Here is a 17,995-nt window from a genome sequence, read left to right on the forward strand (position 1 = left end):
GAATATACGTAAAGCCATTGAATTGTACACTTTACATAATGTACAATAGCTTTTCAATAGTTAAATGGTTAAACAAACTGTGGTACATGCATATCATGGCATACTACTCAGGACTAAAAAGGAATAAACTATTGATATATGCAACAACTCAGATGGATCACAAGGGAATTATGCTGAGTAAAAAAAGCCAGTCTCAAAAAGTTATATGCTGTATGATTTCATTTATATAATATTCTTGAAATGAAAGACGCCCAGTGGTCTCACAATGCCAGAGGTACAATGTGTGTGTAAAAATATTGCCTCTGACAAACAGTACAAAGGCATAGAGGATTATATAGTCTGCTTTCCCAAGGAGAAGTGAATACTTTTCTTCTGGAGGGGCAACTTGGGTTCTGGAGGCATTTTGCTGACAATCTGGCCTCTGGTGGTACATCAGGAGTCATTTTCAGCTTTTCCTACTCCTTAGGTTTTGCCAGAACCCATTGGGCAACGAATATTGGGAAATCTGCCAAGGGGAAAAAATTCAAAGGCATAGAAGACTATTGTGTAAAATCACCAAATTGGATGGCCAGTGTGTTCTCTTCCCTACTCCATACCACGATGGGGTAGGTGATGATGCAGTCTGGTCACAAAGAATTGACATCATACATAATGGAACCTTCATATATTGTGAGTTGAAGATTTTAAAGATGAATGTGGAAAAGCCTTTAACAAAGATGCATAGTCCAATGTTCTCAGGGGCATTGGTGAAATGCTCATTCTTTATGACAAACTGAAGAAGCCATCTAAGTGCAATCTAAATAGAAATGAGAACCAAGAGAATCATGAGAATATGTACCATGCTTATTATTTTCAACCACTGAGAAAGTTCCATTGTCTTTTTACCCAGGCCAGATCATGTCTGTAGACATGTCTGTAGAAAGATACAGAGAAGAAGACCCGCTGTGATCACATTTGATCATTGGAACTGATTATTCTGTATATATTGATCATGGTCGGGGGCAGCAACCATCATTATAGGTCTACAGAGGACAGATCTCAAGCTAAGCAGATCTAGAAACCACTTAGTTTAAATGTTTCTTATGGTACCCTCAAGTTTTGTTTCAGTATTTTTTTTAAAGCAGTCCCACTTGTACTAAACCACCACATACTATTTTTGCACAGTTGAATATTTGCAATATTGCTCTATGTTGGGCATTCTGCCATAAAATAATAAATACACAAAATACTCTTTTTTAAAAAATCAAATATCAATGGAGCATTGATTTAAATTATAATGCACCTATCAAATCAAATACTTAAGCAGCTTCTAGAAAGAATGACATAAATCATGTACTGACATGGAAAGATATCCAAAATATACTAAGTTTAAAAAGCAAATTGCAAAATAGCACATATGGTCTGATCCCCTTTGTAAAAATAGATGCTTAATTGTCCTTATTTAAAAAAATACAATGGTCAGTCACGGCAGCTCACGCCTGTAATCCCAGCTACTAGGGAGGCTGAGGCAGGAGAATCTCTTTAACCCGGGAGGTGGAGGTTGCAGTGAGTCAAAACAAGTCCAGGTGACAGAGTGAGACCCTGTCTCAAAAAAAAAAAAAAAAGGACTAGAAACGCAGCTCTTTTTACTGAATATTCATTAGATGTTTCCTCAACTTCAGATGCAGAAGGTTAAATTGATCATACCACTCAGTTTATCATACATATAAAAAGTCTCCTCCCATTTTTTCCCTTCATTCACAAACACTATTCCCCTCACAGATGCCATTCTAATATGCATAATAAATGTCATTAAATATCCATGTTCTCTCATACTGTATGTAATGCGCTTTTCTGTGCAGAAAAGAGGTTCAGGTTGTCCATTGCACAAGAGCCTTAAAAGCAATGCTATTCACAATCACAGATATTTTAATATTTTTACAATTCAAAGACTCTAAGTTTAAGAACTCAGGGATTTCAGATTGGTGATTTCAATATGACTGTACACGATCAATTCAACATCCTATTTTCTCAGTTCTTTGAGGAACAGCGAGTTTGGTGAGTATCAGGAGCTCAGTGTTTGGCATGTCATGTCATCACAATTGAAAAGGCTATTTATCATCCAAGTACAGGTTCTCTTTAAAGCATTGAAAGAAGTTAGAAATTATTTGACAAAAAATGAATGTACTATTTAAGAAAAATTTATTAATAATGCTAAACAAATTGTAGGGTCTCTTAAAATTGACACCAACTTCTCCAATATAGAAACACTAGAAAAAGGCAAAAGACAATTCATTTCAACTGTATATCTGAGCCCATATATGATCTATATAACCCCATAGAGCCAATCTATGATCAATTTCAAATTCAAATTTTAAAATATTATATAAATTCCTTATAAATTCTGGATATTAGACTTTTGACATGTGCATAGTTTGCAAATATGTTCTCTCATTCTGTAGGTTGTCTGTTTACCCTGTTGATAGTTTCTTTTGCTGTGCAGAGGTTCATTAGTTTAATTAGATCTCACTTGTGAATTTTTGTTTTTGTTGCAATTACTTTTGAAGTTTTCACCATGAAATTTTTGCCAGGGTCTATGTTGAGAATGGTATTCTGTTGGGTACTATATTCATTACCTGGGGTAATAATCTGTATACCAAACACCTGTGACATGCAATTTACCTATGTAACAAACCTACACATGCAATCGCTGAACCTATTATTAAAATAGAAGTTGGAAAAAGAAAAAAAATCGTTCCTATCACGTCGGGGTCAATGGGCATTTTGGGCGATTGCGGTGTCTCACGCCTGTAATCCCAGCACTTTGGGAGACCAAGGCAGGCAGATCACCTGAGGTCAGGAGTTCAAGACCAGCCTGGTCAACATGGTGAAATGCCGTCTCTACTAAAAATACAAAACTTATCTGGGCATGGTGGCCCATGCCCGTAATCCCAGCTACTTGGGAGGCTGAGGCAGGAGAATCACTTGAACCCGGGAGGCAGAGGTTGCAGTGAGCCAAGATCACATGCCACTGCACTCTGACCTGGGCCACAGAGCAAGGCTCCGTCTCAAAAGAAAAAGAAGCATTGTATAAAATATCATATTTAGCTCTTTTCTGGCTGAAACCATAGGGTATCGAAGAGAAGTTTCCTGCTGTTCCAGAAACCCTTAAGAAAAAGTGGAGGAATTTCGCAGAGCCTGAGAAAGAAGTTTGCTCAAAAGATTCTTTGAAAGGCAAGGAGGAAGTTTTTGTATGAAAAAAATGAAGCACTGTCACAAGGAATATAGATAAATGTACAGAGCTGAAATCAAAATAGCTAGGATGGCAAGAAAAGCTGGCAACTTTCTATGTACCCACAAACCAAAATTGGCATTTATCATCAGGATCAGAGGTAGCAATGCTCTGAGCCCAAAGGTCCGAAAGGTGTTGCAGCTTCTTCACTTTCTTCAATGGAACCTTTGAGAAGCTCAACAAGGATTCAATTAACAAGTTGATGATTGTAAAACCATATATTGCATGGGGGTACCCAAAGCTGAAGTCAGTAAATGACCTAATCTACAAGCGTGGTTATGGAAAAATCAATGAGAAATGAGTTGCCTTAAGTTGCTCATCAGCTTAAGGAGATTTGGGGCTGAGACGATGGGGTTTTCTAAATATACAATCATGTCATCTGCAAACAGGGACAATTTGACTTCTTCTCTTCCTAATTGAATACCCTTTATTTCTTTCTCTTGCCTGATTTTCCTAGCCAGAACTTCCAACACTATGTTGAATAGTAGTGAGAGAGGGCATCCCTGTCTTATGTCAGTTTTCAAAGGGAATGCTTCCAGTTTTTGCCCATTCAGTATGATATTGTCTGTGGGTTTGTCATAAATAGCCCTTACTATTTTGAGATACGTTCCATTAATACCGAATTTATTAAGAGTTTTTAGCATGAAGGGCTGTTGAATTTTGTCAAAGGCCTTTTCTGCATCTATTGAGATAATCATGTGGTTTTTGTCTTTGGTTCTGTTTACATGCTGGATTACGTTTATTGATTTGCGTATGTTGAACCAGCCTTGCATCCCAGGGATGAAGCCCACTTGATCATGGTGGATAAGCTTTTTGATGTGCTACTGGATTTGGTTTGCCAGTATTTTATTGAGGATTTTTGCATCGATGTTCATCAGGGATATCGGTCTAAAATTATCTTTTTTTGTTGCGTCTCTGCCAGGCTTTGGTAACAGGATGATGTTGGCCTCGTAAAATGAGTTAGGGAGGATTCCCTCTTTTTCTATCAATTGGAATAGTTTCAGAAGGAATGGTACCAGCTTCTCCTTGTACCTCTGATAGAATTCGGCCGTGAATCTGTCTGGTCCTGGACTTTTTTTGGTTGGTAGGCTATTAATTATTGCCTCAATTTCAGAGCCTGCTATTGGTCTATTCAGGGATTCAACTTCTTCCTGGTTTAGTCTTGGGAGAGTGTATGTGTCCAGGAATTTATCCATTTCTTCTAGGTTTTCGAGTTTATTTGCATAGAGGTGTTTATAGTATTCTCTGATGGTAGTTTGTATTTCTGTGGGGTCGGTGGTGATATCCCCTTTATCATTTTTTTATTGCGTCTATTTGATTCTTCTCTCTTTTCTTCTTTATTAGTCTTGCTAGAGGTCTAGCAATTTTGTTGATCTTTTAAAAAAACTAGCTCCTGGATTCATTTATTTTTTGAAGGGTTTTTTGTGTCTCTGTCTCCTTCAGCTCTGCTCTGATCTTAGTTATTTCTTGCCTTCTACTAGCTTTTGAATGTGTTTGCTCTTGCTTCTCTAGTTCTTTTAATTGTGATGTTAGGGTGTCAATTTTAGATCTTTCCTGCTTTCTCTTGTGTGCATTTAGTGCTATAAATTTCCCTCTACACACTGCTTTAAATGTGTCCCAGAGATTCTGGTATATTGTATCTTTGTTCTCATTGGTTTCAAAGAACATCTTTATTTCTGCCTTCATTTCGTTATGTACCCAGTAGTCATTCAGGAGCAGGTTGTTCAGTTTCCATGTAGTTACGCGGTTTTGATTGAGTTTCTTAGTCCTGAGTTCCAGTTTGATTGCACTGTGGTCTGAGAGACAGTTTGTTATAATTTCTGTTCTTTTACATATGTTGAGGAGTGCTTTACTTCCGACTATGTAGTCAATTTTGGAATAAGTGCTATGTGGTGCTGAGAAGAATGCATATTCTGTTGATTTGGAGTGAAGAGTTCTGTAGATGTCTATTAGGTCCGCTTAGTGCAGAGTTGAGTTCAATTCAATTGCTTCAAAAAGAATAAAATACCTAGGAATCCAACTTACCAGGGATATGAAGGACCTCTTCAAGCAGAACTACAAACCACTGCTCAGTGAAATAAAAGAGGACACAAACAAATGGAAGAACATACCATGCTCATGAATAGGAAGAATCAATATCATGAAAATGGCCATACTGCCCAAGGTAATTTATAGATTCAATGCCATCCCCATTAAGCTACCAATGACTTTCTTCACAGAATTGGAAAAAAACTGCTTTAAAGTTCATATGGAACCAAAAAAGAGCCCGCATTGCCAAGACAATCCTAGGGCAAAAGAACAAACCTGGAGGCATCACACTACCTGACTTCAAACTATACTACAAGGCTACAGTAACCAAAACAGCATGGTACTGGTACCAAAACAGAGATATAGACCAATGGAACAGAACAGAGCCCTCAGAAATAATACCACACATCTACAGCCATATGATCTTTGACAAACCTGACAAAAACAAGAAATGGGGAAAGGATTCCCTGTTTAATAAATGGTGCTGGGAAAATTTGGCTAGCCATAAGTAGAAAGCTGAAACTGGATCCTTTCCTTACTCTTTATACGAAAATTAATTCAAGATGGATTAGAGACTTAAATGTTAGAGCTAAAACCATAAAAACCCTAGAAGAAAACCTAGGGTATACCATTCAGGACATAGGCATGGGCAAGGACTTCATATCTAAAACACCAAAAGCAATGGCAACAAAAGCCAAAACTGATAAATGGGATCTAGTTAAACTAAAGAGCACCTGCACAGCAAAAGAAACTACCATCAGAGTGAACAGGCAACCTACAGAATGGGAGAAAATTTTTGCAATCTACTCATCTGACAAAGGGCTAATATCCAGAACCTACAAAGAACTCAAACAAATTTACAAGAAAAAAACAAACAACCCCACCAAAAAGTGGGCAAAGGATATGAACAGACACTTCTCAAAAGAAGACATTCATACAGCCAACAGACACATGAAAAAATGCTCATCATCACTCGCCATCAGAGAAATGCAAATCAAAACCACAATGAGATACCATCTCACACCAGTTAGAATGGCAATCATTAAAAAGTCAGGAAACAACAGGTGCTGGAGAGGATGTGGAGAAATAGGAACACTTTTACACTGTTGGTGGGACTGTAAACTAGTTCAACCATTGTGGAAAACAGTATGGCCATTCCTCAAGGATCTAGAACTAGAAATACCATTTGACCCCGCCATCCCATTACTGGGTATATACCCAGAGGTATAAGTCATGCTGCTATAAAGACACATGCACACGTATGTTTATTGCAGCACTATTCAGGATAGCAAAGACTTGGAATCAACCCAAATGTCCATCAGTGAGAGACTGGATTACGAAAATGTGGCACATATACACCATGGAATACTATGCAGCCATAAAAAAGGATGAGTTCGTGTCCTTTGTAGGGACATGGATGCAGCTGGAAACCATCATTCTCAGCAAACGATTGCAAGAACAGAAAACCAAACACCACATGTTCTCACTCATAGGTGGGAATTGAACAATGAGATCACTTGGACACAGGAAGGGGAACATCACACACTGGGGCCTATTGTGGGGAGGGGGAGGGGGAAGGGATAGCAGATATACATTAGGAGATATACCTAATGTAAATGACAAGTTAATGGGTGCAGCACACCAACATGGCACGTGTATACATATGTAACAAACCTGCACGTTGTACACATGTACCCTAGAACTTAGAGTATAATAAAAATAAATAAATAAATAAAAATAAAATGTGGCACAAAATTAAAAAAAAAAAAAAAGACAAAAGCTCCTTTTATAAACTGATGCTTGGGGTTTCAAAAAAAAGAAATGAAATGAGTTGCCTTGACAGATAACACTTCGATTGCTCGATCTCTTGGTAAATACAGTATCATCTGCAGGGATGATCTTGTTAATGAGATCTATACTGTTGGAAAAATGCTTCAAAGAAACAAATAACTTCATGTGGCCCTTCAAATTATCCTCTCCACGAGGTGGAATGAAGAAAAAGACCTCCCATTTTGTAGAAGGTGGAGATGCTGGCAACAGGGAGGACCAGATCAGCAGGCTTCTTAGAAGAATGAACTAAGGTGTCTACTGTGATTATTTTTTTAATCTGGTCAGTTAACAAACAGTACGTGCTTTCAAATTGAAATAGATAAGTAAATAAAATGTCATATTTAAAGGAAAAATTTAAAATAAAGATTATAATGGCTGTATTCATTTCCTATGACTGCTATAACAAGTTACCACAAATTCAGTGGCTTAAAACAACAGAAATGTATTCACTCACAGTCTCCTGGAAGCCAGAAGTCTGAAATCAAGCTGTCAGTAGGGCCATGCTTCCTTCAGAGATTTCAGGAAAGAATCCATTCCTTGCTTCTTCCAGCTTCTGGTGGCTGCTGGCATTCCTTGGCTTGTAGCCACAATCTGTGTCTGTCTTCACAGTACCTCCTCTGTGTGTCTGTAGTCTCCCCGCTGCCTCTTCCTTATAAAGACACTTGTGATGGCATTATGTCCCACTTGGACAATCCAGGATAACCTCCTAAGCCCAAGATCCTCAACTTGGGCTGGGCATGGTGCCTCATGCTTGTAATCCCAGCACTTTGGGAGGTGAAGGCAGGCAGACTGCTTGAGCCCTGGAGTTCAAAACCAGTCTGGGCAACATGGTGAAACCCTGTCTCTACCAAAAATACAAAAAATTAGCCAGGCAAGGTGGCAGGCACCTGTGGTCCCAGCTACTCGGGAGGTTGAGGTGGGAGAATCACCTGAGCCCAGGACGTGGAGGTTGCAGTGAGCTGAGATTGTGCCACTGCACTCCAGCCTGAGCAACAGAGCAAGACCCTCTCTCAGGGGGGAAAAAAAAAATCCTCAACTTAATTACATCTGCAAAAATCTGCTTCCCAAATAAAGTTACATTTACAGGTTCCAGGAATTAGGAACTGATGTCTTTGGGGGACCATTATTCAGCCAAGTATAATTACCTTTACAGTGTTCTAAAAAACATATAAAACTTAATTATTATAAAATAATAATATAAACATAAACCAATAATAAAATTAACAAATACATCTACAAAAATTTTACAATTGAAATGACTGATGAAAATATATATGGAGAGTGATACTGATGATTTTTAATGTGTGAGGAACTAAAATCTGGAACTAAAAAGTTGATTACTAAAATCTAGTAAGACTCTAGGCCAGACGTGACTTGTGCCTGTAATCCCAGCACTTTAGGAGGCCGAGGCAGGAGGCTCACTTAAACCCAGGAGTTTGACACAAGCCTGGGCAACATAGGGAGACCCTGCCTCTACAAACCGAAAAATTAAAAATCAGCCAGATGTGATGGCACATACCTGTGGTCTCAGCTGCTTGGGGGACTGAGGTGGGAGGATTGCTTGAGCCCAGGAGGTTGAGGCTGTGGTGAGCCCTGTTCGTGCCACTGCACTCCAGCCTGGGTGACACAGCAAGACTCTGTCTTAAAAAATAAAAAATAAAAAAAACAATTAAGACTCTTGTTGAAGTGCTGCAACATATTTGCAGCAATAATTTATCAGTACATTTCCAAATAGCTCGTGAGCTCTCAGGATATATTAATTTTGTCAACAATGACCACCATTAAAGAATGTAGCTTCCCAAAATTAAAATTTATTAAGAACTACTTAATATGTACAGTGTTAAAAGAAAGACTGTCATGTATAGTGACAAGCAAGCAAGCAAGCATTGAAACCGCCATAAAGAATTTTGTTTTGATAAAAGCAAGATGTGAAATTATTTTATAATAAATTATTATATCCTGGTGGCTCTGAGTTGCTAATTGTGATTAAATTTTGGGATTGTCTATACTTTTGTGTTCAATATTTGATTTGTACAATTTATACAAAATGAGTGTGTGGGTTTTGTAACCACTCTTACTGGAAATAAATAGAATATTAATTATTTTCTTCTACTTGAGGAAGAGATAGGGCTTTTGGTTTGTATTGTTTTATTTTCACACAGGAATAATATGGCATAGCAGTGGTTCTGTTTGAAACAGATTTTTCATTTGGCTTCCATGACTCCACACAGTTTTCCTTTGGCCTCCTTGGTTTCTGTTTGTCTCTTTTGCCAGTTTCTCCTCTTCTTTCAGGTTATTAAATATGGGAGTGCTCTAGGACTCAGGCCCTGGGCAGCTTCAGTTTTCTATCTCCATTTACTCCCTGGGTGATTTCATCCAGCTTCATGGCAGTAAATCCCCAGCCCTGACCTCTACTTTGAACTCTAGACTCATATTTCCATTGCCTACTCACTATCTCCATTTGGATGATCTAATCTCAAACTCAATAGGACCCAAATTGGGCACCTAACCTTTTCGCCCAATGCATGCATCAAGCCAGTTCTTCCTAAAGGAACTGGGAGGCAAGGAGGTTTGATTGATCCATGTGAATACTGAAATCATCAAGTCTAAAAACCTTGGAGTTGTGCTTCACTTCCTCTTACTTTGTATCCTCTTCCTTACACTTTGTATCAGGGCAACTAACAAGTCCTGTCAGTTCTACACAAGGCCAGAACCAATGCTCCTCTCACTTCCTCCCCTGCTGCTACCCTGGCCTAAGCCACATTGTCTCTCACCGGGATCACTGCCAATAACTCTTCACCTGGGGTACCCAGTTCTATTCTTTCCTTTATGCAGTCTATTCTCTACACAGGAGCCAGAATAATTCTTTCAAAACACAGATGAGGTAATCTCCTTCACCTGCTCTCAACTCTCCATCATATTTAGAATATGGAACTTTCCATCATATTTAGAATAGATCCATCATATTTAGAATAAAATTCAAAGGACTTAGATAGACTACTAGGCCCTACAATATCTGACCCTTGCCTACTTTCAAGTTTTCTTTTCTTTTTTTTTTTTTTTTTCAACCTTTATTTTAAGTTCAAGGGTACATGTGCAGGTTTGTTATATAGTTAAGCTCGTGTCATGGGGGTTTGTTGTACAGATTATTTCATCACCCTGATATTAAGCTTAGTGCCTATTAGTTATTTTTTTCTGATCCTCTCCCTCCTCCTGCTCTCCATTCTCAACTAGGCCCCAGTATCTGTTGTTCCTCTCCATGTCTCCACGTGTTCTCACCATTTAGCGCCCACTTATAAATGTAAACATGCAGTATTGGTTTTCTGTTTCTGCATTAGTTTCATAAGATGATGACATCCAGCTCCATCCATGCTCCTGCAAAGGACTTGATCTTGTTCCTTTTTATGGCTGCATAGTATTCCATGGTGTCTATGTACCACATTTTCTTTATCCAATCTGTCATTCATGGATGTTTAGATTGATTCCATGTCTTTGCTATTGTGAATAGTGCTACAGTGAACATACACGTGCATGTGTCTGTATGACAGAATGATTTCTATTCCTTCGGGTACCTACCAGTAATGGGTTTGCTAGGTTGAATGGTAGTTCTGTTTTTAGCTCTTTGAGGAATTATCACACTGCTTTCCATAATGGCTGAACTAATTTACACTCCCACCAACAGTGTATAAGCACTTCCTTTTCTCTGCAACCTCGTCAGCATCTGTTATTTTTGGCTTTTTAATAATAGCCATTCTGAGTGGTGTGAGATGATATCTCATTGTGGTGTTCATTTGCATTTCCCTAATCATAAGTGATGTTGAGGTTTTTTTCATATGTTTCTTGGCCGCATGTATGTCTTCTTTTGAAAAGTGTCTGTTCATGTACTTTGCCCACTTTTAAATGAGGTTGTTTTTTCCTTGTAAATTTGTTTAAGTTCTTTATAGATGCTGGATATTAGACCTTTGTCAGATGCACAGTTTGCAAAAATGTTCTCCCATTCTGTAGGTTGTCTGTTTACTCTGTTGATAGTTTCTTTTGCTGTGCAGAAGCTCTTTAGTTTAATTAGATCCCATTTGTCAGTTTTTGCTTTTGTTGCAATTGCTTTTGGTATCTTCATCATGAAATCTTTGCCCTTTCCTATGTCCAGAATGTCAAACCCTATTTTCTACTACAGTTCTCTTTGGTTGGTCTGTTCCAGACCCACTGGCCTCCTTGCATGCATGCAGGTCCCAACCTCAGGGCCTTTGCACTTTCTTTCCTTTTTTTTTTTTTTTTTTTTTTTTTTTTTGAGACATAATCTTGCTCTGTCGCCTAGGCTGGAGTGTAGTGGCACAATTTCAGGTCACTGTAACCTCTGCCTCTCAGGCTCAAGCAATTCTGCCTCAGCCTCCCGAGTAGCTGAGATTACAGGTTCTCACCACACCTGGCTAATTTTTTTGTATTTTTAGTAGAGACGGGGTTTCACCATGTTGGCCAGACTGGTCTCGAACTCCCAACCTCAGGTAATCTGCCCGCCTCGGCCTCCTAAAGTGCTGGGATTACAGGTGTGAGCCACCACACCTGGCCTGCACTTGCTTTTCTTTCTGTTCATAAAATATTATTTCTTCCAAAAGCCTTCTTTTTGACCATACTATTGAAAATCCACCATCACTCCTTCTCTCTTTTTTTAACATCATTATAGCATTTATCACTAACCTGATATTACATTACATATTTAATTGTTTATTTGTTAGTAGCTCCCACTATAAAGTAAGTTTCATGATAGCTAGGGCTTTGTTTTGTTTACTGCTATACCCTCAGTGTCAAAAAATGCCTAGCACATAAAAGGCATTCAATAAAAGCTTGTTGAATGAATGATAAATGCCAAAATGTCCATGACCTCCTCTATGTTAGTGCTATTGTGGGTGTATTAGGAAATTGTGGGAGACTTTTTCTTTTTAAATTATGTATTTCAGTAGCATTTCATTTTATACAGTAAGAATGTATTGAATTTTTAACCCAAACAAAACAATTGTAAGATGATACATTCCTGTATGACATGAAAAAGAGAAAAAGGTCATAACATAGACACTATTTTAGTGTCTGAGTGTGTATAGAAAAATTTCTGAAAAGACATACATCAAAATGTTAATAGTTATGAACTGCTGATATGACCAACATGGATTAATCTCATGGATATAATTTTGAACAAAAGAGGACAGACATAAAAGAGTAAATACTGTATAATTCCACGCAGATATAGTTCAAAAACTGGTAAAACTAATCTACAATGATACAAATCAGAACAGTGATTCTTTCTGGTAGATGGTATAGACTGTGGAGGGGCATGAGGCACTGTCTGTGTTGATGGCAGTATTCTGGGTGATGAGTACACAAGTCTATTTATATGTAAAAATTCATTAAGATTTACAGTATGCAAGTTATCCTTTAATTAAAAAAATAAAAGCCAGGTGCGGTGGCTCACGCCTATAATCCCAGCACTTTGGAAGGCCGAGGTGGGTGGATCACGAGGTCAGGAGATCGAGACCATCCTGGCCAATATGGTGAAACCCATCTCTACTAAAATTACAAAAAAATTAGCCAGGCATGATGGTGTACACCTGTAATCCCAGCTACTCAGGAGGCTGAGGCAAGTGATTCTCTTGAACCTGGGAGGAGGAGGTTGCAATGAGCCGAGATCACGCCACTGCACTCCAGCCTCGACGACATACCAAGACCGTGTCTCAAAAAAAAAAAAAAAAAAAAAAAAAAAAAAAAATTAGGAGGAATACTAGAGCAAGTTCATGGGACATGCATTCTTTCTCCCTTTCACACACACACTCTCTCTCTTTCTTCATTTCAAGTTATGAGTACAGATAAGGCATTCACTTTAGCTCCTTCTACTTTCTTCCTTTACCCAGGTAACCACTACTGTGAGGTTGAGGTGTATTCTAACAGCAGGTTTTATATTTGTATTCGAAAAAAATGAAATATAATTTACATTTAGCAGAATTCACAGATCTGAAAGTACAGTTCAACCAGTTTTTACAAATGCACTCACTCAGGTAACTCAAATCAAGATATGCACTTTTCCATCACCCCAGAGAGTTCCTTCATGTCCTGTCCCAATTAATCCCATGTCCTCCTGACTGAAGTAACCACTGATCTGATTTCTATCACTATAGGTTAGTCTTTCCTATTCCATAACATCAGATAAATGGGAATTTATAGTATGTACTTCTTTTTACCTGACCTCTTTCATTCAACCTGATAGTTTTGAAATTCATCCATGTTGCATACATCAGTAGTTATTCATTTTTATCGGTGAGTAGTATTTGACTGTATGAATATACCATAGTTTATATATTCTTCTGGCGAGGGACATCTGCTCTGTTTCTAGCTTGGGGCTCTTATGAATAAAGCTGCTATGATTGTCCTTATACAAGACTTTTTGTAAACTTAAGCTTTCATTTCTATGAAATACATACCTAGAAGTAGGATTGCTGTGCTGTAAAATATATACATGTCTAACTTTTTAAGAAACTGTCAAACAGTTTTCCTAAGTGATTGTATCATTTTATACTCCTATTGGCATATATGAAAATTTCAGTTGTTTTACATCTTTGCCAACATTTGGTGTTATCATTCTTTTGGCTTTTAGCTATTCTTGTGTGTAGTGATATTTCATAGTAGTTGTAATTGTAATCTCTCTGTTGGCTAACAACGTCGAGCACCTTTTCATGTGTTTATTGGCCATTCACATATCTTCTTTCAGAAATGCGTTTAAATGCTTTGCCCTTTTTTAAAAGTTGGTTTCTGTTGATATTATTGAGTTAGGAGTTCTTCATCCATTTTGAATACAAAACTTTTGTCAGGTGCATTGTAGTGTAGATATTTCTCCCAGTGAGCTAAATATTAAGATAATTGAACTCATGGAGATAGAGAGTAGGATAGTTACCAAAGGCTAGGACAGGAGTTGGAGGGGGAAGGGGAGATGGTTAATGAATACAGAAAAATAGTTTGAAAGAATAAGACCTAGTATTTGCTAGCACAACAGAATGACTATAGTAAAAAATAATTTAATAGTTCACTTTAAAATAACTAAAAGAGGCTTGGTGCAGTGGCTTATGCCTGTAATCTCAGCACATTGGGAGGCCAAGGTGGGAGGAGTGCTTTAGCTCAGGAGTTCAAGACCAGTCTGGGCATAGGGAGACCCTGTCTCTACAAAAATAAAATTTAGCTGGGTGTAATAGCACACGCCTGTAGCCTCAGCTACTTGAGAGGCTGAGGTGGGAGGATCGCTTGGACCCAGGAGGTCAAGGCTGCCGTGAACCATGATCACACCACTGCACTACAGCCTGGGCGACAGAGTGAGATCCTGTCTCAAAATAATAATAACTTTAAAAGTATAATTGGATTATTTGAAACACAAATGATAAATATTTGAGGTGATGAATACCCTGTTTACCCTGATGTGATTAACATGTGTTGCATGCCTGTATCAAAATATCTCAGGTAACTCACAAATATATATACCAACTATGTACCCACAAAAATTAAAAACTAAAATTAAAAAACATATATTTCTCCCAGTGTTTGGCTTGCTTATTTAAGGTATCTTTTCATGAGCATTCATTTTTCCATTTTGATGAAGTCCAATTTATCCATTATTTTTCTTTGCAATTAGTGTATCGTGTGTCCTCTAAGTAGTCATTGACTATCCCAAGGTCATACAGAAATTCTTCCGTTTTCGGCCTTGTGCGATGGCTCGCGCCTGTGATCCCAACACTTTGGGAGGCTGAGGTGGGTGGATCACTTGAGGTCAGGAGTTTGAGAAAAGCCTGGCCAACATGGTGAAACCTCGTCTCTATCCAAAATATAAAAATTAGCCAGGTGTGGTGGCACATACCTGTAATCCCAGCTATGCGGGAGGCTGAGGCAGGAGAATTGCTTAAACCCAGTAGGTGGAGGTTGCAGTGAGCCGAGATCTTGCCACTGCACTCCAGCCTGGGCAACAGAGTGAGACTCTGTCTCAAAAAAAAAAAGAAAGAAGAAAGAAAGAAAAGAAAGAAAAGAAAAGAAAAGAAAAGAAAGAAAATTCTCCAGTTTTCTTCCAGAGCATTATAGCTTTAGTTTTTCCTTTAAGTGTGTAATCTCTCTCAAATTTATTTTGTGTATTGTATTGAGTAGGGAGGTCAAAGATCTAGTTTAACTTCCATATAAATATGCAGTTTTTCAAGTACCCTCCATTAAACTGACTTTCCTTTCCCCTGTCGAATTGCTCTGGGTTGCACACATTCTTAATTTCACTAGGCACTGCCAGATTGCTCATCAGAATGGCTGCACAGGTTTAACCTCACACTAGCAGAATCCAAGGATTTGCTCTCATCCTCTCATATTTTCACAACCACTTGATCATTAAACTTACTTTTGACAATGTGATGGGTCCAGACTTATATCTCATTGTTGTTTTCATTTGCATTTCTCTGATTACTTGTGAGGTAGAGCATCTCTTCATACACGTTTAGTCATTTTGGTTTCCCCTTACGTGATTTGCTTATTCAAGTGCTTTGCCCATTTTTCTTTCTTTTTATTGGGACAAAGTATTGCACTGTGACACAGGCTGGAGTGCAGTGGCGTGATCTCAGCTCACTGCAACCTCTGCCTCCTAGGTTCACGTGATTCTCCTGGCCTCAGCCTCCTGAGTAGCTGGGATTATAAGCATCCACCACCATACCCAGCTAATTTTTGTATTTTTAGTAGAGACGAGTTTTTGCCATGTTGGCCAGGCTGGTCTCAAACTCCTGACCTCAAGTGATCCACCCATCTCAGACTCCCAAAATGCTGGGATTACAGGAATGAGCCACTGCACCTGGCCTTGTGCCCATTTTTCTATGGTGTTGCCAGTCTTTTCAGGTAGTTTTTGAAGAATTCCTTTTAAATTTTGAATATTAAGTTTTTGCCAATTTTATACATTGAAAAGATCTTCTCTCAGCCTATCACCTGACTGTTAGTTTTATCTATGGTATCATTTTTTGGCTTTGGTTATTTAGGCAACTATAAACCTTAACAAGGCATTCACTGACTTCTACTTCTTGTTTCTTGTAGTTTCCTCTTACATTTATTTCTCTTTGTATCAATCAGTTTTCTTAGCTGCAAGCAAGAGGAGATGACTCTGGATGGTTAATTACAAAGGAAGTTCATTAGCTGGATATTGAGAAGGCCACATGATTGCTGAAAAGGCATGTGTCAATAGTTCATTCATTTTTATTGGTTAGTAGTATTCCATCATGGATGTACCAGTTAATTGAACTATTCACCCATGAAAGGATATTCAGCTTTTGGTTATTATGAATAAGTAAGTACAAACATTTGTGTATGGGTTTTTGTGTACGCATAAGTTTCTATTTCTCTGAGATAAATGCCCAAATGTGAAATTGGTAGGCTGTGTGATAGCTGCATGTTTAGGTTTGTAAGAAACGATCAAATTTACTTCCAATGTGATTGTATAATTTTACATTCCCATCAACAACATACAAGTGATCAGTTTTTCCAAATTCTGGCCAGCATTTGGTGTTCTCACTATTTTTTACTTTAGCCATTTTGATACATGTGTGATATCTCATTATAATTCTAACTTCCATTTACCTGATGGCTAATGATATTGAACATCTTTTCATGTGCTTATTTGCCATCTGGATATCCTCTTCAGTGAAATGTCTGTTTATATATTTTGCTCATTTTCTAGTTGGATTGTTTTCTTGCTGTTGAGTTTTGAGAGTTCTTCATGAAATTTTGATACTAGTCCTTTGTCAGATATGGGGTTTGCAAATATTTTCTCCTAGTCTGCCAGTCTGTAGCTTGTCTTTTCATCCTCTCCACACAGGCTTTTGCTGAGGAAGTTTTTAATTTTTATGAGGTCCAATTTGTCAGTTTTTCCTTTTATTGACCATATGTTTGGTGTCGAGTCTAAAAACTCTGCCTTGTCCTAAATCCTAAGAATTCTCTCCTATGAGAATGGCGTGAACCCGGGAGGCGGAGCTTGCAGTGAGCCGAGATCGTGCCACTGCACTCCAGCCTGGGTGACAGAGCGAGACTCCGTTTCAAAAAAAAAAAGAATTCTCTCCTATGCTTTTTATGTTTTACATTTAGGTCAGTGATACATTTTTAATCAATTTTTGCATAAGATGTGAAGTTTAGTTTGAGGTTCTTTTTTTGTAAATGGATCTTCAATTGTTCCATTGCCATTTGTTGAAAAGGCTATCTTTTCTCATTGAATTGTTCTGGTACTTTTGTCAAATATCAAATGTCAGCTGGGCACAGTGGCTGACACCTGTAATCCCAGCACTTTGGGAGGCTGAGGAGGGCGGATCACTTGAGATCAGGAGTTCGAGACCAACCTAAGCAACATAGTGAAACCATGTCTCTATTAAAAATACAAAAAAATAGCCGGGTGTGGTGGTGCACGTCTGAGGTCACGCCGACAACTGAAGGATGGTGAAGGTAGAGAATTTTACTGAGCAATTAAAATGGCTCTCAGCAGAGAAGAGAGCTGGAAAGGGAATGGGAAGGGCAGGTCATCTTCCCTGAAGTCAGGAGGTCTCTTCCCTGAAGTCAGGCCATCTCTTTCTCTCTACTGACCGTGTCTGGGGTCTTTTTAGGTAGAGGACGTGCGCAGGGTGGGCCCTAGGTAGTATTGGAAAAGGCAACATTCAATTGGTTAAAAGGCATTATTCAGAAAGAACCAATCAGGAGAGAGCAGGCAAACAGGAATAGAAGTTCTCACTCTGGGCCCTGGGTTTCAGGCTGTTTTGGGTTTGAAGGTGGGGTTTCACCAGGGACCCACCTCTATCTGCCTAGGCATTTGGCTGCTTCCAGTCACTATCA

The sequence above is a fragment of the Macaca thibetana genome, chromosome X (genome assembly GCF_024542745.1).
Source record: "Macaca thibetana thibetana isolate TM-01 chromosome X, ASM2454274v1, whole genome shotgun sequence".
Classification (NCBI taxonomy): domain Eukaryota; kingdom Metazoa; phylum Chordata; class Mammalia; order Primates; family Cercopithecidae; genus Macaca; species Macaca thibetana.